We start from the raw sequence: 25781 nt of genomic DNA, 5'->3' as shown, positions 1-25781 counted from the left end.
AAGTATAGATGACACAGACGCGCAAGCTTGAATTAGAGTAAGGCAATACAACGCACACAACAGAAATAAACTAAAATAAGAGCATTTACTGAAAGAGCAGCTTGGATTTATGGACATTGCGTTCATGACTGTGTTGATACTAAGTCATACAAACAGTCATGCTGCTGCAATTCCTTATATCTTGTACATAAACATCAGAGGTGGCTCTTCTTAACTGAATTTTAGCCATCATAAAATTCAGATAACACATAAGAAAAATGTAACTGAAGACTTGCTTCCTCTCTGTGTGTTAACTAGTCTTCAGGAGTAGGTCATAGAGCTTTCACCTTTATTGCTCAGCCTTCATTGAAGCAGGAGGCACCTTGGTTTCACTGACATTTCTTACATACGTAAGTACTTGACAGGGCAAAGTAGTTCTTCAAATTGGCCCTTCAATGGGCAATATGCAATAAGGTCAGTGTGGAGCACCATTAATACATAATTCTCAGGGTTCCACTTTAAAAAAAAAAAAAAAGATGTTGTCAAATGGGGAGTTTGACCAAGTCAAATTTTTAATTATCTTTGAACAATCTTCAAAAACAATGGAAATTGTGTTGGAAATACCTTACTTTTCAAATTATTTCTCCAATACTCACTGTGAAACTGGATTGACTAATTCTCAAATGCCTATATGGACTGGTCAATTTTCCAGTGAGGGTAGAGGAGACACCAGAAGTAATTTTGACTCTCTAAGTCAGATGATGCAATTTTTGTGCTTTGTTAAAGCATGTCGTAACTATTGTTTTCAACATGATCTAAATTCTCCACAGGTGCATATAGTCCTCTCCTCAGATCTCGGAAGCTAAGCAGGGTCAGCCCCGGATTAGTACTTGGATGGGAGACCTCCTGGGAAATGCCGGGTGCTGTAGGTTCTGGTCCTGAGGACTTCACTGGCACTGTCCAAGCTCGCTCGGCCGTGGCAGATGAACCTCAGGACTTAAACAGTGGGGCCAGTTCTGCACACGCTGAGCCTCACCTAAAATCCACTGCGCAGGCTGGAAGGGCACACCCACGTTGGGACAGCCCTTCCCAAATCTTCGTTCGTGAAGTTTGGCCATGCATATGCAGATCCATGGTAGTTCTGACCTTCACTTCATCACATGTTGTCTCTGTTGTTCCTTCCTTCTCACACTCTTCCCCTGCTTCAGCATGGGGTCCCTTCCACAGGATGCAGTCCTCCATGAACTTCTCCAATGTGAGTCCTTCCCATGGGCTGCAGTTTTTCATGAATTTCTCCAGCATGGATCCCTTCCACAGGATGCATGATGTTCCTTCCTTCAGGAACAGACTGCCCCAGTGTGGGTCCCTGTGGGGTCACAAGTCCTGCCAGAAAACCTCCTCTAGCATGGGCTCCTCTCTCCATGTGGCCACAGGTCCTGCCGATAAACATGCTCCAGTGTGGGCTTCCACAGGCTCACAGCCTCCTTTGGCCACCCACCTACTCAGGTTTCAGGTCATCCAGGGTCTGCAGGAGGATCTCTCCTCCCCCAGAACTTCCATGGGCTGCAAAGGCACAGCCTGCTTCATCATGGTGTTTATCACAGGCTGTGGGGAAATCTCTGGTCTGAGTACCCCCTCCCCTTTTTCTGCACTGACCTTCTCCTTCCTAAATTTGTTATCCTAGTGGCACTGCCACCATGGCTGATAGGCTTGGGCTTGGTCATCAGTGGGTCCACTTTGGAGCCAATTGCTGTTTGCTTTCTCAGATATGGGGAAGCTTCTGGCAGCTTCTCAGAAAAGACATCCTTGTAGCCTCTCACACACACACATACTAAAATCTGGCTATGAAAACCCAATACACTCCTTCAGTCAGAGATCCCATTTAGACACAGTGGTCTTCAGACCCACTGTGAAGGACACTGTGAAGGGCGTTGTGAAAGGCAATTAACCACTGAAGGTCAAACAGATTCAAATCCAGGGTCCAACACTTCTATGTCATCCTTCCAAAAGATAAAATGTTTAAACAGTTTTCATTACTATTTTGCAAATAGTGTAAGACTTAACAACATGAAGTACTGGTTTCTGCAGGTGCCAAGCACGTAGGTTGTATTTATAAATTGTATTCTCTGATGGATAGTCTTAGGAAAAAGTCAAACATTCTTGCAAGAATTCCTAAAATTTGAGACAATGCAAAAATATGAAGTAGGGATTTTACATTTTCAACAGGTGGAAGATGTGTACTTTGAAAAGAGGTTGCTTTTTAAAGTACTGCTAAATTTTATGTAGGAATAAAATAAACATCTGGTATTTCTTAGAAAGTTTTGGTATGACTTTTTTATCTATATTTCATTAAATGGCTAAATGCTTAGGAAATATACTCACAAAGTTTTAACACTTGGATAACTGTGGTCATTTCCTAAAGTAGTTAAAAGTAATAAGGACATTTCAGGAGACCTTGTGATGAAATGCTACTAGATTTTAGAGAAGGTCTGTAAGCCTGCCTTACCCTGCCTCTGGGGAAACACAGTATCTTCCTGTTTGTGAAGTCTGAGGATGATGAAGGTTTCTATAGGTCAGCAGTGGGCTTAGTTGACAGGATATAACAGAAATTGATCTTGGAAGAAAACTCAGTGTAGCTGAGTAAGGTTATAGCAATAATACAGAGCACCAGGTTCATCTGTATTTCTCTAGCTGGCATTCACCCTGTAATGGCAAAGAGTCCCTTCCCTACCCAGATGTCTTCATAGCATTTTTTTTAACTAGGCAGGATTTTATCAGCTTTTCCACTCTTTAAACATTGTCAGTTAGTGCTAGCCAGACTTCACAGTTAATTGTATTCTAATCTAGCCAATTAGTCCCCTATTCCCACAAAGACTTACACATGTGGTTAATTTAAATTTTAACGCCAGTGTGAAACTCTTCTGTGCCTGAGCCTACCTGCTTCTAATGAGTGAAAACCCAAATGCTTTTCTTCCTCAAATCCCTCCTCAAGAGCCACAGCTTTCTCTCAGCCTTTCATCACTAATCTCAGCTCTATGTTATGCACTGTCTCACCCATGCCTGATTATTAAACCTAATAAAACAAAGTGAAAAACAAATCCAAAATAAAAGCCAAAGGGAATCAAATTACCTGATGGCCATGCTTTGTAAATAATGGCTCTTTCATGAAACAAATTCTCTTTCTTTTGCTTTCTGTTGTTTCCTTTCCTCTTTCACCCCCACTGTGGCCCTTCCTAGCCGACGTAATTCATTGTATTGTGTTTTGTGAGCATCCTGGGGCAGGGACCTTTGTCATCTCTGTGCTCTGCACAGCACCATGCACCTCCAGAGGAGTGTGTAAATATTAATCCAAACACATTCACATTCAATGAAATCAAAAGCCCTAATTTTATGAATCAATAACACTCTCTCTCTAGGTATGAAACAGTAGTGCTCCACAGTCACGAGCTTTGATCCTTTTGAAAACTGCTTTCAAATGGGACTTTCATGAGCAGTATGAAAAATACATGCAAACAAGTAAAGGTACAACACAGCCAGTAAAGCACTGGTTTGCTGTAGAGCAGTGTTTATTGACTTCCACCCACAAGGAGAAAAGTTGTCCCCTGCTGGCCCCCAACCTGCTCCCAGTGATGTTAAACTCTGTTTGGAAAAGAGTTTTCCTAATTAGCCTGTCCAAACTTTGGAATCCTCTTAGCACATCATTTCTCCCTTTCTCTGCCACTTCCTTACAGGTGTTAAAACATTACATGAATTATAATAAAATAGTCATAAAAATTAGAAAATAAGATATTTATGGAATTTCTGTGCAACCTCAGTTTCTCCTTCCTCCTGCCTGTGCCTCATGCTGCAAGCTTCAATTGCAAGACCTTGCTTTGCTTTTGTTACAAACTCCCTTCAACTTCTGGCAGCCAAGAGAAAGAGGTTTTGCGGACCAATCAACCAGTGACTGCAGACGAGGTATTGAAGCTGATGGTAAGGAGCACACCTGCATCAGAGGATGTCTGGCATGACCAGACTAACGAATGAACTACAGTCTTTTCAGGCAAGCTGTATATTCTTTCATGTCTTTATTCACTATTATCCTCTTCACTGCAGGGACTCAGAGCCCTCTCAAAAAAAACCCTGCCTCTGACTGTGTCATTGTTACCCTAAGCTGTTAGTCAGTTTTCAAGGGTTTGATGGGTTGTTTCTCTTAGGAGCAGAAGAAATTAAAGAGGGAAACAGATATTTTTCTGTCTTAATCTGTCTAACAGGAAAAGAATATTGTCCTATTTCTATGAATTCATGTGTGATCAAATATATATTCTAGCCTTCTTTCTATTCTGCAATGTGTTCCCTAAGTATCACTGCTAATTTTATATCAAAGTTATTTTGTGTCTTAGTGGATGGCTCCAACTTGTCTTTTTTTCTCTGTGGGGGTATTTCTTATGCAGGATCTAGTGGGATCAATCCATCCCTATCCCTGCTGTAGCCTCACAAAATTCTTTCTGTGCCTTGCTTTCCCCTGGCATTAAGCAGGGAGAGCTTCCACTGCAGCCCACAGGAGCTGGAAGCACCTGACATCTCTGTATGTCTTCTGCAGAACTTTCCTGCTGTTCCCAAAGTTACTTAGACGAGCACAGTGGAACCCAGGCAGGAAAAGCAGTACATGGGAGAAAGGGAGAAAGTCCCAATGCCTTGGTTGTCCTGTGCTCAGGCTGGTAAAGTATGCAGTGGGAATTTATGTACAATTGTGTTCTCCCACTCTTCTTCATGCTAAATCTGAATGAAGCAGGTCTTTCATATTAATCACCAAATTTGTAACAGAGCTGTGCTCTCCTGTGTCTGGGCAGTAGATCCTGGGGGAGGTTTCACTAGTTACCTAAACTCAGAGAGATGACCATGGAGCACCTGCAAAGCAGCACAGGAGAAAATTAAAAGGTTTTGCACAACATTGTTGCCACTTATTTTCTTTTAGAATATGTGGCAAAAAAAAGTCTCACCTTCTTAGTTTTATCTGTGCAATGAACAGTCTGTAGTGTTATGTTGTACTATACTGTTCTCTCAAGCCTCCATTATGCACATTCACATTCATAAGAGTTTGCTACAAAACTTTCTGTTAAGAAAATTGTGCACATTAAAAAACACTAGAGTAACCCTTGCTTCTATGTACAAGGCACACAGGTTTTTTCATCCTTCTCTCATAAATCCATTTCCCTATAACACTAAACTGTAAAACTGAAAATGCTCTTGAAAGCATGTCTCAGATTGTCATCTGTAGATTGTGGTTATTTTCTGGAAATTTTAGCTGGGAAGAATTTAAGGGAGAAGATTGTTGCATTTGCTGGACTTCCAGACATGTGGCAGTTTATGGGAATACCTACACAATAGCTTCATCTGACTAGCCAGAAATCTGACAGCCCCAGGATCTGCCAAATTAATGACATGTGTGATACACAGATGGTTCTTGTACATACAATAAGTATGATATGAACTGGAATTGACAGTGTGGCAATGCACAGATTTAGTAGTCCATGAAATCCCACAGACACACAGCATCCACACCTGAGATCCCCTGTTTGAACCTCTCCCCAAGAACCTCAATGTCTGCCAGGTGTGAAGGTAGCACTGGGCTCTGGGGTACAACAATATTGTCTCCTCTATTTATTCCACAAAGGAACTAGATCAATTTTGCTAGTTACTCTGAATTAATAAAGCTTCAGTAAGGCTTTGCTCACTCACAGAATAATACAATTAACATCATTTCATACTGTAACAGGTCTGCCCCAAGGGAAGTTAACTTTCTTTGTAGCAGTCTGTATGGTGCTGAGTTTTGGATTTGTAGCTAAAAACATGCCCAGAACCCACCAAGGTTTGACTGTTGGTGAGGAGTGCTTGCACAGCTTCAAAGCCTTCACTCTTTCCTGCTCTGCCGTCTCATCACCCTGCAGTGGGTAAGCCGGGAATGGGCAAGAAGTTGGGAAGAGACATACATGGCTGTGACAGCAGAACCAAACCGGACAAAGGGATATTCCATGCCTTATGATGCCATGCTCAGCAATGGGTTAGTGGAACAAGGAGGTGGAGGTGCTTTGGCTTCCAAGGCAAGTCACAGAATATCATGGAATATACTGAATTGAAAGGGACCCACCAGGATCATTGCTTCCAGCTCCTTAGCCCTGCATGGGACCATCCCCAAGAGTCATACCATGTACCTGAGTGTACCATCCAAACACTTGAACTCTCTCAGGCTTGGTGCTCTGACCACTTCCTTGGGGAGCCTGTTCCAGTGCCCAACCCTGCTCCAGGTGAAGAACCTTTTCCTACTACCCAACCTAAACCTCCCCTGACAAAACTTCAGGCCATTCCCTCGGGTCCTGTCACTGGTCACCACAGAGAAGAGATAAGTGCCTCGCTCTCCTCTTCTTCTCACAAGGAAGTTGTAGATTGTTGTGAGGTCTCCCCTCAGTCTCCTCTTCTCCAAGCTGAACAAACCACATGCCCTCAGCCACTCTTCATGCAGCTTCCCCTCAAGGCCCTTCACCATCTTCATTACCCTCCTTTGGACACTCTCTAATGGCTTAATATCTCTCTTATACTGTGGTGCCCAAAACTGCACACACTATCCAAGGTGAGGCCACCCGAGTGCAGAGCAGAGCGGAACAATCCCCTCCCTTGACCAGCTGGTGATGCTGTGCCTGATGCCCACCAGGACATGGCTGGCCCTCCTGGCTGCCAGGGCACTGCTGACTCATATTCAGCTTGCAGCTGACCAGGACCCCCAGGTCCTTTTCATGGCACTGCTTTCCAGCACCTCATTCCCTAGTCTGTCTGTACATCCTTGGTTGCCCCATCCCAGGTGCAGAATTAAGCATTTTCCCTTGAACTTTGTGTGGCTGGTGATTGCCCAGTCTTCTAATCTGGTGAGATCTCTCTGTAGTGCCTCTCTGCCTTGCTCAGAGGCTAGCTGGCCATCATTCTGATGGTGGGAGGTGATAAGTGCTTATTGCATTTTCATGGCTTGGTTTTGCCTGTTTTGGTTTTTTTTCACTTATTGAATGCCTTTATCTTGATCTGTGACTTTTCTTGCATTTTCTCTTCCTATTCTCTCCTCTGCCCTGCTGGGAGAGGAGGAGGAGTAGCTGTATGCTTTGCTGCTGGCCAAGGTCAGCCCACAAAACATACCAGTGTGTGAACAGGCAGCGGGTTGACAGGGACAACACAACTTGTATCAGGAGCCATACTTTCCACATTTCAGGTGGGTTTGAATGTACTATCATCAGCTCAGGCTTTAACAACTAGACTGCCCTCTTCTTCATCCAGCAGCTCCTCTGTTTAATGATGCACACATTTAACTGGTGAGTTTGGTCTCTATGTGTAATGGTTTGACCCATGGCTTCCTCAGCAACCATTGTATCTAAGGAAGTTACAAGTATTCCACACGTGTCTTCCACGTAGCAGTGGGGGAGTGGTTGCTGCTTCCCTTCCTTGGCTGAGGAGCTGGAGGGAGGTGGTTGAAGCCTGGTCCCTCCGGTGCCTGGTGGTTCTCCTGTCCTGGGTGAGATTGTTTCATTCTTGTTCCCCTTCCTTGAGGTTTTTAATTGTGTTTGTTTTGATTCATTCGGTTTCTTTAGGTTGGGTTGGTGTCTTCCCTATTTCCCAGCTAATCAATCCCCTTTTCTCCCTTCCCCTCTCCCCTGGGAGGTGGGATCCTATGTATTGTGTATACAGTGTAGTTTGTAAATGTTAGTAAATATAATTTATTCTTTTAATTCAGTTCAGTTTCTTTAGAGTGCGTTTCTCTTCAGTTTTTTTTCCCCCCTTTCCTTTGCTGGGAAGGTTCTGGGAGGGGGAAGGGGGGGGCCAGCCCAGGGTTGGCAACAGCTAGGCCAAACCTGCGACATTATTGGAGGTTCCACCGAGATACTGACCTTGAGTTGTTTTGTAAATAATTCTCTGTTTAGAGAACAGTGGCCGAGAGAACTGCCAACTGAAGTGGTATTATCAAAAGAGTATCTTTTTGTTATAAACAAGGTTTTTGTTTGGGAACAGAGACTCAGGCATAAGGTAAACAATAGAAAGAATGGTTTTCACCCTTTTTAGCAAATACCTGAGAGGTACCAGAGGAGGTCAGTCCAACCATGCTGGCATGGCCTGGCAGTCTCTTGTAGTGAAAGGCCTCCTGTTAAGTGTCTTTCTATTCTTTTACATACTGATGGTGCTAATGCTTACTCCCACTCTGAGAGGTCTCCTAGGGACATACCTAGGTCTGCCTGATAATTGTCATCCATGTAAGGCCCTCCTGAATCTTGACATTAAAGACTTGTTGACATGTGACGTTAAAGGCCTGTTAAATTATGACATTAACGGACTATTGAGAGAGATCCCTACTGTTACAATTGGTCCCAGTTATTACCTAAATTGTATTGTGACAGCACTAGTGTTTATGAAGGTAATGAAACTGTTGTATAAGATTGGAAGAATGCTGGCACTTTGTTGCTTCCCTTGTTTCAGACCTAAGAAAGGCTATGCCTCTGGGGGACTCGCTGGAACTTTGGAAGGGGCTTTGGACAGGCCAGTCCCTGGGTAGGATGGGCTTGGTCGGATCTTGGTAAAGTGCTAGGGCATATCTCACCCTCCGTTTATTGGAAGTTCACGTCAGAACAAGTGTGTGACTCTGCCGAGGTGGCCCGCTGTTTATCAGAAGAGTGTTTTTCCTATGAGGACCCGTATACGCGAGTCTCTGCTTTGTGTTGGGGCCTGGCTAGTGCTTATCGATGTGCCATAGACTACTGTCAATGGCTTGAGGACAGGATAGAATATGGAGATATGCCATCCGAGACCCGTGCAGTCCCTGTTCAGACTACCGAAAGCGGAGTCCAAACACAGCATGAGGTCAAGGCTGTTTCTGTAGAGACCCAAACTCAAGCAGCTGAAACTAATACAGCCTCCGTCCGATCTGTAGAAACCCAAACTCAAGCTGCAGACCCGGACATGGCTACCTCCGCTGTCCCTGCTAAAACTACAGTTGAAACTCAGACTCAAACAGAGGCCAACAAAGCCCCCATTCACTCTGTAGGGACCCAAACTCAAGTTTCAGCCTCTGTTTGCTCAGTAGAAACCCAAACTCAGGTTTCAAATCTGGACAAGGCCATTTCTGCTGTCCCTTCTACAACCACAGCTGAAACTCAGACGCAGGCTGAAGCAAATACAGTCTCTGTTTGCTCGACAGAAACCCAAACTCAGGCTGCAAATCTGGACAAGGCTATTTCTGCTGTCCCCGCTACAACGGCTGAAACCCAGACGCAAGCTGAAGCTAATACAGCTTCCAGTTGTTCCGTAGAAATTCAGACTCAAGCCATAGATCTGGAGGTTGCCATCTCTATTAAGCCTGCTAAGACCACAGTTGAAGCTCAGACTCAGGCTGACGTCAATACAGTTTCTATTCGCTCTGTGGAAACTCAGACTGAAGCTGCAGATCTGGAAGTGGCCATTCCTACTAAACCCACCAAGACCACAGTTGAAGCTCAAACTCAAGCCGACGCAGATACAGTTCCTATTCGCTCTGTGGGAACTCAAACTGAAGTTACGGACCGGAAGATTATCATTGCCCCCATAAAGAAGAAAACAACGAAGACAAAGGAGACTACAAAACCCATAGAGCCACCTCCGCAATTGGAACAAGAAGAAGAAGAAGAGGAACAAGAAGAAGAAGAAAAAGAAGAAGAAGAAGAAGCAGATGAAGAAGCAGCTGCGAGAGAGGAAGAAACTACTGTGACGATGGAAGGAGCGACGGCACAAGAGGAAAGAATAGTCACAATAGAAGAGGGAGCAGCTGCCAGAGAAGGAGGAGTGGTCACAAGGGATGGGGCACACCTAATGGGACTGGGGGCACGTCCAAAAGAGACCAGAGGCATGCCTGGAGAAAGGAAAGGGACGGTGCGAGCATCCTGGGATAGAATAACATTCGACGATTGGTGCTCTGACTACATACGCAAGTACCCAGTGGAGGAAGAGAGGAGGTCAACGCGCTTCCGTCAGCCTGAGGAAGGACCGTTTCAGCCTCTCCAAAGGCAACCCTCCCTTGGAGGTATGATTCCACCTCCCCATACTAGACCTACATTTGAGGGAATAGATGACCGGGGAAGGCCCTTACCCCGGCCTTCCAAGGACTATGTGCTACCTCCATTCATCAGACCTGATGAACAACGCAGGAGCTCCCTTTCACGGGGTGCACGAGCTAGGAGTCTTTCCCCACGGCTTGAACGAAGTAGAAGTCTCTCTCCACAGCGTGGGCGACATAGGAGCCCATCCTCCCGGAGTGAACACCGTAGAAGCTCATCCTCACGGCGTGAACAATCCCCATCTTCGCGTGAGAGGGTCAGAAAGGAAGTGAGAGAGGTTCCACGAAGGAGTGGAAGAGTAAAAACACAGGTAGAGAGAATAGTACGTGGGAGAGATGGACAGGAAATAATGAGGGAAAGTGAAATTATACGATCACTGACCCCAAAGGAGATTCGAGATATACGAAGGGATTACAGTCGGTGGCCCGATGAACGCATCCTCACCTGGCTGGTGCGATGTTGGGACCAGGGGGCCAGTAGTCATGTGCTGGAAGGTCATGAAGCACAACAATTGGGATCTCTTGCCCGAGACCGTGAAATAGAACAGGAAATGGGACAGGGGGAGATGGCATCCAGCCTCTGGACCCGAATCCTCCGTGCCGTGAGGGCAAGATACCCATTTAAAGAGTATTTGGTGAGTGCTCCGAGAGAGTGGAATACTGCAGACAAAGGCATCCAGTATCTGCGGGAACTGGCCATGCTGGAGATTATATACTCTGATCCAAATTACTATGACATCTTGGTCCCAGAGAAGATGCCATGCACACAGCCGATGTGGGATAAGGTGATGAATGGGGCCCCTAAGTCTTATATGCCATGTCTGATATCTGCATACCCTCTAAGTATGGACGAGAATGAGATACACGTTGACAGAATGTGTCACTGGATACGGAGAATATCAGAAACCATGAGGGTCCCCTCTAACTACCAGCATTCGTCCCTCTACAGTGGGGAAAGGGTAGGGAGGAATGCTAGACGCTCTGTGTATGAAGAAGAACCTAGAGGCAAAGGTTCTAGAGGTCACAAAGAAAGGTCTCGTTCTCATTCTCATTCAAGTTCCCGTTCCCGTTCTCGGTCCCGTTCCCGTTCTCGGTCACCTCATGCAGCACGAGGGAGAACTAGAGGCCACCAGAGGAATACTAGATGCTCTGTGTATGAAGAAGAACCTAGACACAGACGTTCTAGAGGTCGCAAAGAAAGGTCTCGTTCTTATTCTCGTTCCAGTTCTCGTTCTCATTCCCGCTCCCGTTCTCAGTCATCTCATGCAGCACGAGAGAAAACTGGAAGCCCCAGGAGTAAGACACAAAGTGAGCGTGGTTTCTTCTGGGCCCTTCTGCGCGAACTAGGGGAAAACATGAAAAAATGGCATGGTGAACCCACTTCTAAACTTAAAGCCCGAGTGCAAGAATTAAAATGGAAAGTAGCTGGCAAGAAAGCTGTCCACATAGTTGAAGCAAAGACCCCAGAAAAGAAACATCGATCTCCAAGATGCAAAAGAAACAACTCCCCCCATGCTGATGAAGGAGCCTCTGACAGAGCATCGCACACGTCAGATGGAGAATGCTCCGACCAGGAACAACAATAGAGGGGCCCTGCCTCCTGCCAGGAGGAGGAGAGGGACGAGGATGATAATCGGGTTTATTGGGCTGTGTGGGTTCGATGGCCTGGCACATCGGATCCTCAGAAATATCGAGCTTTGGTAGATACTGGTGCCCAATGTACATTAATGCCATCAGAACATGAGAGTACAGAGACTGTGTCTATTTCTGGAGTAACCGGAGGGTCTCAGGACCTGTCGGTGGTAGAGGTTGACATGAGCCTAACAGGAGACCAATGGGAAAAGCATTCCATTGTGACAGGACCAGAAGCCCCTAGCATCCTTGGTATGGACTATTTAAAAAGAGGACACTTTAAGGACCTGAAGGGGTACCGGTGGGCTTTTGGTGTAGCTACAGTGATTGAAGGAGAGTCCAAACAGTTGTCTACTCTCCCTGGTCTCTCAGAAGACCCTTCTGTTGTGGGATTACTCCAAGTCAAAGATCAAGAAGTACCGATGGCCACTGCAACTGTACATAGGCGACAGTATCGTACAAACCGAGATGCTGTGATTCCCATCCATAAAATGATCAGGAAGCTGGAGAGCCAAGGGGTGGTCAGCAGAACACACTCACCCTTCAACAGCCCTATCTGGCCTGTACGTAAATCAGATGGAGAATGGAGACTGACTGTGGACTATCGTGGCCTGAATGAAGTTACGCCACCGTTGAGTGCTGCTGTGCCAGATATGTTGGAGCTCCAGTATGAGCTGGAGTCCAAAGCAGCAAAGTGGTATGCCACTATTGACATTGCTAATGCATTCTTCTCCATTCCTCTGGCTCCAGAGTGCAGGCCACAGTTTGCTTTCACCTGGAGGGGCGTGCAGTACACTTGGAACCGATTGCCCCAGGGGTGGAAACACAGTCCAACCATTTGTCATGGGCTGATCCAGGCCACATTGGAGAAGGGTGAGGCCCCAGAACACATCCAGTATATTGATGATGTCATTGTATGGGGAGACACAGCAGAAGAAGTTTTTGAAAAAGGACGAAAGATTATTCAGATTCTCCTCAAAGCCGGTTTTGCCATCAAAAAGAGCAAGGTCAAGGGACCTGCCAGAGAAATTCAGTTCCTTGGGGTGAAATGGCAAGATGGACGTCGCCAGATTCCAACCGACGTCATCAATAAGATTGTAGCAATGGCTCCATCGACTAACAAGAAAGAGACCCAAGCGTTTCTGGGAGCCATAGGCTTCTGGCGAATGCACATCCCAGAGTACAGCCAGATCGTGAGCCCTCTCTATTTTGTGACCCGTAAAAAGAACATTTTCCAATGGGGTCCTGAACAACAACAGGCTTTCAAGCAGATCAAACAAGAAATCGCACATGCCGTGGCTCTTGGACCAGTCAGGACGGGACCAGATGTGAAGAATGTACTTTATTCCACAGCTGGAGATAAAGGTCCCTCCTGGAGCCTCTGGCAAAAGGTGCCTGGTGAGACACGAGGGCGACCACTTGGTTTCTGGAGCCGAAGCTACAGAGGCTCTGAGGCCAATTACACCCCTATGGAGAAGGAAATCCTAGCGGCATATGAAGGCATACGAGCAGCCTCAGAGGTAATTGGTACTGAAGCCCAGCTTTTCCTGGCACCCCGACTACCAGTGTTAAGCTGGATGTTCAAAGGAAAAGTGCCCCCTACACACCATGCCACCGATGCCACGTGGAGCAAGTGGATTGCTTTGATTACACAACGTGTTCGAATTGGGAGCTCGCATCGCCCTGGAATTCTAGAAATTATAACGAATTGGCCTGAAGGTGGGGACTTCAGCCTGGCAGATGAAGAAGAGGAAGAGTCAGTGAGTCGAGCTGAAGAAGCTCCACCATATAATCAGCTGCCAGATGAAGAGACGCGCTACGCCCTTTTCACTGATGGTTCTTGCCGTATCATAGGAAAGAGCCGGAAGTGGAAAGCAGCTGTGTGGAGTCCCACCCGACGGGTGGCAGAAGCCACTGAGGGGAAAGGCGAATCGAGTCAGTTCACAGAACTCAAAGCTGTCCAATTGGCCCTAGACATTGCAGAAAGAGAAGGATGGCCAAGGCTCTACTTGTACACCGACTCATGGATGATAACAAATGCTCTCTGGGGATGGCTAGTCCGGTGGGAGAAGATGAATTGGAGACGTAGAGGGAAGCCCATCTGGGCTGCAGATCTGTGGCAAGACATTGCTGCCAGAGTAAAGAAATTGAACGTGAGAGTCCGCCATGTAGATGCCCATGTGCCCAAAGGTCGAGCTAACGAGGAACAAGATAATAACAGACAGGCAGACCGAGCTGCACAGATTGAGGTGTCACAAGTAGACCTCGATTGGCAGCAAAAGGGAGAATTGTTCCTAGCTCAATGGGCCCATGATGCTTCAGGCCATCAAGGCCGGGACGCAACCTATAAATGGACACGAGACTGAGGGGTGGATTTAACTATGGACACTATTTCCCAGGTTATCCGCGATTGTGAAACCTGTGCTGCCATTAAGCAGGCAAAAAGGTTGAAGCCCCTTTGGTATGGTGGACGCTGGGACAAGTATAAATACGGAGAGGCCTGGCAGGTTGACTACATCACATTGCCACAGACTAGCCAAGGTAAGCGCTATGTGCTTACCATGGTTGAAGCGACCACCGGATGGTTAGAGACATATTCAGTACCACATGCAACGGCCCGCAATACTATCTTGGGCCTTGAGAAACAGGTCCTGTGGAGGCATGGCACTCCAGATCGCATTGAGTCAGATAATGGGACTCATTTCAAGAACAATCTAGTGGCCACTTGGGCACGGGAGCATGGTATTGAATGGGTATATCACATTCCATGTCATACACCTGCTGCTGGAAAGGTTGAAAGGTGCAATGGACTATTAAAAACAACTCTGAAGGCACTAGGTGGAGGAACCTTCAAGAACTGGGATAAGCATTTAGCCAAGGCCACCTGGTTGGTTAACACCAGAGGCTCTGTCAATCGAGCTGGTCCTGCCCAAGCAGAATCCCTCCACACGGTAGATGGAGACAAAGTTCCAGCGATTCACTTGAGAGGCATGTTAGGGAAATCTGTCTGGATTACCCCTCCCTCGGGCCAAGACAAACCCATTCGTGGGATTGTTTTTGCCCAAGGGTCCGGAAACACCTGGTGGGTAATGAGGAAAGATGGGGAGATCCAGTGTGTGCCCCAAGGCAATCTAGCCTTGGGGAAGAACTAATGATGTGCTTTGAGTTGTGTTTTGCAGGAAACCAGACACGAGGTGAGAAAAACCCAAACAAAGCCGGTACTGGTATCCCATGATGTCCAACGATAAGGCAGCCCTAAACTGTGGACTAGGCCTCAACTTGGAACTGTGACTCTAACCAAAAGGCAATGGACTAAAGCTGAACTGATGCTGGTGTTGATCCTCGATGACAAGACATCTGCCTTGAAAGACCGCATATGGACTATATATATATATATGTGTGTGGGATATAAGCAAATGCAATAATACAAAGATTGCGTGGAAAGACCAGTGTGGAATAAGGGGTGGAGAATGTAATGGTTTGACCCATGGCTTCCTCAGCAACCATTGTATCTAAGGAAGTTACAAGTATTCCACACGTGTCTTCCACGTAGCAGTGGGGGAGTGGTTGCTGCTTCCCCTCCTTGGCTGAGGAGCTGGAGGGAGGTGGTTGAAGCCTGGTCCCTCCGGTGCCTGGTGGTTCTCCTGTCCTGGGTGAGATTGTTTCATTCTTGTTCCCCTTCCTTGAGGTTTTTAATTGTGTTTGTTTTGATTCATTCGGTTTCTTTAGGTTGGGTTGGTGTCTTCCCTATTTCCCAGCTAATCAATCCCCTTTTCTCCCTTCCCCTCTCCCCTGGGAGGTGGGATCCTATGTATTGTGTATACAGTGTGGTTTGTAAATGTTAGTAAATATAATTTATTCTTTTTATTCAGTTCAGTTTCTTTAGAGTGCGTTTCTCTTCAGTTTTTTTTCCCCCCTTTCCTTTGCTGGGAAGGTTCTGGGAGGGGGAAGGGGGGGGGCAGTCCAGGGTTGGCAACAGCTAGGCCAAACCTGCGACACTATGTTTTTGTTGTCCTGTAATATTCAGAGCAGGGTCTTGGGCCTCATCTATTTCCAGGCCCTGTTTCCTCTAACCCTCACACGCATGTAATTGTCATGCCAATATCCATGTGCCCTAGCTTACACTTATTCACTGTCTTCCTTGCCCTTCCTCCTAATCACTCCTTAGGATTTCATGTGCCTATTTTGCTTGTCCAGATAATTGATGCCAGGACGTGCTCCTCAAGAGGTACCTGGTTCTCACCATCCTACCCCATTGTCCTTCTCTGCCCCAGAGCCAAGCACCAGTACTAAGTGCAGAGAAGGAATGCTCCTACTCCCCTTCCTCTGCTCAGAACACAACTCAAAGCACATGTTAAATAATTTACCTGTAGGTTTGTGACCTGCCAGCCACCATGATTTTATCACTAATTTAAAAGTCTTAGTTCTTGAAGCTGTTGCTCACAAGTAAATTCCTTATTTCTGTAGGATAAGAAAGTTTATAGCACTCTTGAGTGAAGGGGACATTCTTGGTAGGTGAGTCTGAATAGCTCCAGTGCCAGAACATGACGGTTTTTAGGGCATCTATTTATTTACTTTAACAGATCTCAGGATTTATAAGCTCACCTGATTTTCTTTGTGATCTGAATCATGAAATTAGGTTTTATTCAAGAAGGTGTCCAGGATCGATCAACTAAGAGATTCCTACTGAAACTCTTTGTTTCAGCAGCATTAAACATACTCTTTTCAAAATGAAAATCAGCTTCTAGGAAAGCAGCAAGAGTTTTGTCATTGATTTTAACAGTATAGCTTTCTGCCTTCTCATATAAAAGAATCACTTACTGCAGAAAGTAACTGAGATGCTAAGGCTTGGGTTGGATCCTGATTGATCTCCAAATCACCCAGGCAGCTGAGTTCTGCTGCAAGTCCAGAATCAAGGATGAATTCTACTCAGTTCTAAAAAAGAACAAGGATAAAGCAAATGTTTAGAGGTTTTAAAGTCTTTGGGGACGAGAATGGTTCATTCCTCTCATTTCCCTTAGCTGTTGTTGTAAAGGTTTCCTTCCCTGTGAAGCTGATCCAATTGCCACTGAATGTCACTAACAAAACTGAAAGTGCCTTGTGAGTCAGAATATACTGGAAGATTATTATTGTTATTATTACAATATATATAAATGAAATATGAAGAACTTTTTGAAAAATGTGTTCTCTCTGGACTGTCACCTAGTCTGAAGAAGTTCCAGCTTTCAGAAAAACAAAGAATGACAGCTTCAGAAGTGTCTTACTAGTTCCCATTTAAAGGGATGTCATTTTTGCCTGCACTGTGCCTGCTAATATTCCCTGACTTCAATGAGCTCTGCACTTATCCTTCTGGTGATAAAAGTGGTTCTACACCAGTAAAACACAATGGAGAGCTCAGTGACAGCATGTATGAGAAGTTCACTAATTAAACGCACATTTTCAATGTCAGGGTCTTGCTGCTGCACCAAGTACATCATAGGACTGTCTGGAGAAAGAAATTACAAAGGAAAATATTTAATAGGAATTTACCAAAAATTTCCCCAGCATTGCAATTTTTCATAGGATTACTCAAACCCAACAAATTACTGAAGGTTTGAAGGGCACGTGTTCTTGAACAATGGTACTAGTGCATTGCATGCTGGCAGTTTGTGTGTTAGCATAATGGTTTGGCACCTTCCTTATTCCATGTCATTTCATTGTACATGAAGAAAGAGATTTTCAAAGAACATTTTTTAAGTTACTTCTGATCGGAGGCTCCAGATTAGGAAACTAGCATTGCAAATAGAGATCACACTGCTGGAGATCCTTTCTACCATGTCTTTCAGCATTATGTTCCTCCAGCCTACACACATACTTTTCATCTTTTCTATTTTGCTAATTTGCCTACCAGCCTGAGAGTCACAAAAAATTCATTTGCACTCTGAAACTTGCACATTCACACATTTCTTCTTGCTGGACAATGAAATTCTCTTCCTAAATCAAGTACACACAAACCTTTTCCTTCTGGATCAGTGTTCATATCTGTGATAGAAAGATCAGAAATCTTATCACTTAACCTTCTAACTCTTGCATTGCACCAAAAGGACAGTCAGCAATCTTGTTGACAGTGGATTAAGAAGTAAAAACTGAAGACAGTCTTGGAACATAAATTTCAGTGCCCTGTTAGTATGCTTTGAAACAGGTCTCAGTGTATATTTTCAGTTATATATTTTTAAAAATTCAACATATACTGAGTGTTCTGTTTGCCCTTTTCTTACACAAACGTGTTTAACTTCTGCTAATGGGAGTAGCAGAGGCATGAACAACATCTGGGTTGTGGGCACTAGGATTCTTCAGAGTCCTCAGCACTCACAGCTGCATTACTTACTGGTTTTGCACACTGCCAACAAAAACTCAGAGAATATTTCCACTTCAGTCTGAACTTTTGCTTCAGAGGTATAATGAATCCTCTTTCAGTCAAAGCCAAATATTTTACTGTGGATGCAAATTTTTTTGCTAGTGAGTGAATAGCAGACATCCATTTTTCATTTGATAAAGATACGCACTTAATGTTGTCATTTAAAAAATGTATATTCATATAGCCATTTAAAAATAACAGGCACCACTGCCATAATTATCTTTTCATATGTTCAGCAGTGCCAGCAATTAACTGTGAATGTAAATGTAATCAAGCACACTATCACACTTTTAATAAATAAGCCAGTTTCTATAACTCTATTGTGCTGGGAATGGTCTGTGGCTTGCTCCTAAAGAAGCCAAGGGCAGTCTTTTCCCAGCTAAGAAGTGCACTGGTTCACTACTGTATCACATTGTACTGAGTCTGCTGAAAACTTGTGGGACACATTTGCTCTAAAAAAAAGGCAGCCAACTCTGACTATGGGAAGAAAAATGAGTATTTGTGCATGTTCTCCCCCACAAATACGGGAGTGGAAGAATGTCTGAAAATAGTGAGCAAGACGGGATTTCTTACTGCAACGTTTTGTCTTGATATCCCTTTCCCTGAGTTCCTTGGTTCAGCCTTCACCTGTCAGATGAGAGAAACTTTTGCTAATGGCATATGAGTTTGAGAAAAAGCCCTCAAAACAATGTGCACAATAGGAAACGGGATGTAAGATCAAAACACAACTCACCATGACTTGATGATTTTGCTTTGATCTTGACCCAGTTTCCACCTTTCCTCATCTGACAGTGCCTCTTGCTTCTCTCCGATTCTCGCCTCCTTGGAGACCATAAAACCCCTGAGACTGTATATTGGAAAAAATATATCAGAAACATAAAAGGTGAATTGCATAAAGGTAGTATAATATTGTTTCCTTAGTATGCGCTGGAAAATACACAGGTATTCCTTCAAAAATCTGTTCAATGTTCTCATGAAATGCCCCATTAAAAGTCCTAATGTTCTTTGGAAAAGGCATAAGACAACCAAGACTTGGGCACATAGCTCTATGCCTCAAACAAAACACGCTATGCAAGGACTTGCTTTAGGGTTAAAATAGCAACTTACTTTCCAGAATCACAAAGGTATTCCATTTTTTTTGCCATGAGAAGGGAATCTGTTAGCAGCCATGTGAGCACCTTTCCACTAGAAAAGTGCCGATACAACTGCCTCATTAAAACCAGGCCACCAGACACTTGTCACTTGGTAACAGTGTTTGGAGCACAATAGGACTGGAAACTATGCTGGATTTTAACCAGTGGCCTGAGGGTAGAAGCACCCCTGTGTCCTAGCATTAGGTATTATCTTTCATTGATTTGACAGGGAGACTGCTCTTTCTCCTGGCATACTGAAAAGCAGAGACTGCATGAAAAGTTTCACCCCTGAATACATCCCACTGGGGTCTGAAGACCCAAGGCACTTGATTAGGCATAACCAGCCAGCATATTCAGGTAATACAAATCACTGCAAGGAGAAAGTTATGGAAACTAGTTAAGTCCTTTATTATGAACATACTGATCTCTCTCTGTGAGGTCAAGATCATCATTGACTAAATTGTTCTTTTTTTGGTCAGCAGGTTTTGCTTCTTCAAGTACATTCACTGTATCTCCCACAGCTCACAGGGGTATTCCACAGCTCACAGGGGTCTTCCACAGCTCACAGGTCACTGGCAGGTGATGAGAAGACTTCTCAGCTAGAAAAAAGGCAGCTAGTGACAGAAGACAGAGTTCTTTGTAAGTCTCTTCCTGCGAACTCATGTAACAATTTTTTCATGAGGGATTTTTTTGTGTCTGATGAATACTTCACCATCAGCACCACCCAGACCAAAGACTTCAACTCATGTTTTATTTCTTTGTGACCACAGCACGGAAGATGCTTTTATAGGTCCCTGCACCTCCTATTTTCAGTCAGGTCTGGAAGCAGATCTGAACACAATAAACACAACTTCTCCACTGCCATCACTCCATATCGGGAGGAGGAGGAGGAATGTATCACATAATGACAGGGGAAAGAAATTTGAGCATATTTTCAAACTGAATCCTGTGCTTTTGAGATTAAGGCACTAGCAGTAAATAATGTTTTCTCAATACTACCATACACAAAAGTGGTGTAGGAATGATACCTGTTGCTTAAGAAAAAAAAAGTAACCTACAAATACTGACTCCACAACAGACTTTATTGTTTGGTAAAATAAAATAGTGATGTGTACAGAATCTTCTTTCCTTTAAACCTAGTTCTGGTGCAGCGACAAGACACACTATCACTAATATTATTTTTCTTTAATGGTTTTGGATTGTTAATAGTCATCATAGTAGATTGCAGTAACTAGTTATGCACTTAAATGTATGTAAATGGAAGCATGATCAGTAAATTTAAATTACTGATTATCTAATGGGCTCATCTATGTCTTCAGCTTGGTGAAATCAGTATTAAACAGGCAAGACTCAGTTTCAAGACCATCCAAGTCAGCTCAGGATTGTTTCCATGGACTTCAAGAAATTTGAGTCCATTCCATGCAGCACGTCCATGCAGTGTTTACTAAAATGTGAACACTTATTTCTCAGAGATGTCTTGGTGGATACATATGCAAACACACACCACAGTGTCTATACAAGAATTCTATTTTGTATGTATCAGCCATTAATTTTATTTTCTAAAAGAAGTATGAAGATAAAAAGTAGTTTCAATGTCTGAGTTCATGTGTGTGCATAAAATGAACTGCTGGCAGTGTAATAGAAATTATGATAAAGTGTGTTTCCACATGTAATGGGGTATAGTATAAATTTTATGATTATGCTCTCTGGCACATAAATAATACAAATTGTCCAAAGGGTCCTTGCAGTTATCAGGTAACACTTCTCTGCTTTTGTAGATGCCAGACCCTTATGGGGCTGCTGCTGCTGTTGTAAAAACAGAAAATGCTACAGAAGCTGCTTTACTCTTTTCACTATTTTGTCTTTTGTACTAAACAGACATTAGTAATGAAGTATGTGTGGAAACATTCAACTCCAGAGGATGAACCAAATGCATCATATTTTATCACTTTTTTCAGTGATGAGGCTCCTAGAACTGTTCTCTGTCCAGAAATACAACATTAAAAATGCAGTAGTTCTTTAAATAAAAAGTTTTCGTCAGATTATCACTACTGAAGAAATATAATCCTGCTTGATATTCAATATGTATTTTCTCATGACAGTTTTATGGTACAATTAAATTTCATACTTTCTTTCTACCACTCTGAATATGCATTAGAAAGCCAAGCATAATAATTCTAAACCAATTGGCTTGATTTGCTTGTTGAAATTCAGTTATTGCTTCTTTCTGTGCATTTCAAAGAAAGGCCATGGACTGTAACAGTATATTTAGAATCAACACAACACACAGTCACTAAAGGTGTATGGCATATCAAAATTGTATTTCAAAGCCCAAGTTATACACTTTATGTGAAAAATAAAATAATTTAATTATAAAATGGTTTATTGGAATAAAAAACTCTAGAGGAACAATAGAGCTAATGGAGGGTTAGGGAGAGAGGCAGATTATGGAACACATTGTGTATTACCTGAAAATTATACTGATATTTAGATGGACATAATAACTTAATAGGACTCATTTGAATGCAAAAGAATGAACATTGAGTTGATATTAACTTTTAATGCTTGTCATTTTATGTTAATTTATATTTTTAAATTATAGTCAATTTTTTTTTGTAATCAGACTGGCTAATTATACCTCAAACATGTAAATTTGACATGATGGTAAAACCAAATTAAAAAATACTCAACAAAGCACTTGGTTATAAAGACTTATAATTCACTCAAAATGGATTCTGGCTGAGCTCCTCTAAGTACATAAAGCATTATGCTTTACACTAGCAAAATCATTCCATTTCTCTGAGATTATTTCTTTAGTTGGTTTGCCAAGGTAACAATGCTAATGCACTCTATTTGTGCAACGTTTTCCTGATCACTGATTTGGTAATTTTGGAGAAATCCTTCATCTAGCCTTGATAACTGCAAATACAGTTTTCAAGGATTCCCTCATGCTAAAAGCATCATTGATAACAACATATTTTTCAAGCACTGAAATGGTCTTAAATTGGGATTGTGAGCTCTGTTCCTAAACAGTACATAGTAAGCTATTTTTGTCAATCCTAAACATCTACCAACCTTTTAAAATCAAAATATAGAACTAGAGCCTCACATTTGATATATCCCTTCAGGGTGATTATTTTCCAACACATATTAAACAAAGTTACTGTATCTAAGCATGCCAAATAGGTGGGAGCTTATATGGAAGACGAGCACTTTCTTTTCTTAAATTGCACTTCAGAGTTGCAGCTGATTTCATTTCTTTTCTTCTGTTTCCAGAATTGAAATAATAAATTCCTTCTCTCAGCTCTGTACAGATAGTTTTTAGGTGCTCATAACTCAGATGTCTTTAAAAAACCAAAGTATTCTAGCTTGAATGGTCTTGGACTTCATCAAAGCTTTATACAGTGTTAAGCTGATAACTTCGTTACACCAGCCCTCTACTCATTTGAAGTTATTTGTTTGTTTAGCAAGTATTCATGTAATGGAACTCAACCATTTCGTGAAATATTTTTTCCTTGCATGTGGGTGAGCAGATGAGATTTTTAACATATATAGCAAATCCAAAATCCTCAGTCCCCCAGGAGGCCATTTGTTCTCCTCCTTCCACATTTTTTTAGGGTCGATGCTTTATTCATGTTGTCTTTCATGACACAGATCACAATGAAACCAGTAAGCTAAATTTTAACATGGAAAATATTCACTCAAGCAAAACTCCAGTGGATTCCAGAGGCAAATTCTGTTGAATAGGAACTGAAAGTTGAACTGTGGCTTTGTGGGTAAAAAAATGTACAGTCACTGCAAATAGCTAGGTTTGGTGAAGTTTTTACCCCTGCTTCACTTGCTTCTGTGGAAATGTTGAAGTCAGAGACTGCCCCTGAGTTTACAAAGTGTTTTACAATGGCATCATAATTGCTCTTCACTCATCCATATCTATAAGCCATGCAAAGCCCCGAATGCACAAACTGTAGATAGTGTCTCCCACAATTTTGAGAAAGCAGAAATTCTCCATTCTGCCTATCTATGAGGGCTTTCAAGTACAGCTTTCAGCAGCAGGATGTTACAGTGCTACCCTTGCTAAGGCACAGCAGAGCTGAGACGAAGATGCTACAATGTCAGTGCTCCTACCAGTTCACCAACTGCAGCCCAGAGCTGCAGGGGCAGCACTTCAGTTTCCACTATGGCCCAGTAGGACAGCAAAGTCATGGGCAGCCTAAAATAGGTTCTCTTTCCCATCAGTAGCAAAACTAAACTGTCAGTCTGTGGTAGGAGCTTAGTCTGCCATGTTTTCTTTAACCTTTTTATGTGTGTAGGTGGCCAAACTCACAATCACAGCTAATTAATAATTACTATCTCATTCAACAGAAATTATTCAAGAACCTGTATAAATGGCTTTATTCTAGCATCTTTTATCTGCTCTCCAACTAGACCCATGAAATGCATGTAATAGTTACAGAGCACCCAGAAGGTTTACTTGCCCCCAGTGCAAAACAGTGAAAACAGAGTAATTCTGAAATTTGCAGACCATGCTTAAGAACACATCTTTTCAGTGGCTCAGAACTGATTTTCTTTTATTAAAGCATCTTCCATAACAGCTAGTGCATACTTACAATGCTAGTTACTTTTTCGCAATTATGTTATTCAGAAATAATTGGATTTCTGTGGTTTAATTGGGCTCTAAATTAGCCATAGCTTTCATAAAAGCTATTACAGAGATTTCTAGTAGCAGCTTTTTCTGCTATTTAAGCACAGAGTATTTCAATGAGAATGATTCACCAGTGTAAAAAGTCTTGGCTGCTGTGAACTCTAGCGAAGGTTCAGATTAATTATGAGAATTTAGGCATCATCCTTTTGTAATTAAACATTTGCTCAAAACAGTACCTAAAGTGCACAACTGTGTCAGACAACTGGTTGCCCTCTGGAGAGATGCAACTGTGTTTTCCAACTCTCTGTAAGATTAAGAGGCTTAATGGCAGGTTGGCTCCTGATGACTGAGTTCAGAGGCAGGGTCAGCACTTGTTTGATTTCACCAGTCTTTTTACCAGCCCACTTGGGAGGAGGCTGTGTGAGGTGTCCTGCTGATGTCCCTTCCCACATGAGGGGTCCTATGCTCCATTTGCTGACCATTCCTGCACATGTGTGCTTGAGTGCTAACATCCCACTAATAAGAAAAACAGAGAAATAAAAATGTAGTCAGCTATTTTGGAGATAATCCTGGGGTCATTTCTTTGACTTCACTGCAGATGACTGAGAGGTGATGATGAGATGATTCAGCTTAAAAGAAATAGACCTGGCCTTTGTGCTTTTCCCTTATTTCTGTCAGTGGCACCACTATTGCAGTGCAGCAATATCTGTGATCCTTACAATATTCAGCATAACCTGTAGGCTAGACTGTATTTTAGACATCACTTTGATTAAGGAAAGCTGTATTGCCTTATCCTATCATACAACATAGCTCCTCAACTGTAATGATGCCTTCCCCACTTATGTCCTCATTTGGTGCGGAATAGAGGATAAGGACAGCAATTAAGCCACTGTCCACTTACTCCTGCTGACTGCATGGCCCATGTGTGACATGTTTGCTGCACTAACTGGTTGAGAGAGGCTGAAGTTTTGCTCAGTCCTTTGTTATTTAGTCTCAGGTGAAAAATGAATCTTCTCCCAGATCCACAACTCAGACTATGTTAATTGTCTAAAACTGGACTTGAGGATGTAGTGTAACCTAGTATGCAAATATTCAGAAGGATTTGAGAAGGCAGATTGCTCGAGCTCTGTTTTTTTAGAGAACAAGTTAGCAAGTCTCTACATAGTATTTTTTCCTTTGGAAAAATGGGTAATCTAAGAAAATTAAAAACACATTATGGCAAATTTGGCTCGTTCTCTGACCCACTCACTCTTTTGATGAAGCCTACTCCTTTCCAGAAGCTGATGCCAAGCAAAAAAAGCCCCATATTTTTGAAATTATCACATTAAAACCAGAATACTCTTCGAGTGATTCATGTAAGTCTGAAAAATACTTGTCCACATAACAAAGGTTGGGATTCAGCGTCAGATTAAAACATGACAATCTGAAAGCCTACAAATACATACTTACAGGTGAACTAGATGGCCGAATTTCCATCTTATCTCTTCAGTTTTGGTCCATACACTCAAATGAGAAAAGGAGGATACAGCCCACTCTAACACAGCTACTTCAGGGCTCAGCCCTGTATGTGAATGAAGGTGCTGAGAGCTACCTGAGGAGCCCTGGGGGATCCCAGATGCTTTTGGGTGTTGATTCTGGGTGGAGCATATCTCCCAGGGTTCAAGTATCACAACTGTAACCCCATGTCCAAGACTGGAACACTTGAATTCGCACAAGAATCTTACATTTACACAGCTGAATTGATATCAAGAAGTCAGAACACTGAAAGAACTTTGGACACTTAGGGGCTTCATTGGTTATTGTAAGATAACGCTGTCAATTTATTATATTACTACGAAGTCCAAACACTTTCTGATCTGAAAGACATGACACAAACACAAAATTTGCCAAAAATAA

This window comes from Pithys albifrons, chromosome 3, assembly GCF_047495875.1.
Source record: "Pithys albifrons albifrons isolate INPA30051 chromosome 3, PitAlb_v1, whole genome shotgun sequence".
Lineage (NCBI taxonomy): Eukaryota > Metazoa > Chordata > Aves > Passeriformes > Thamnophilidae > Pithys > Pithys albifrons.
This window is presented reverse-complemented; position numbering follows the sequence as displayed.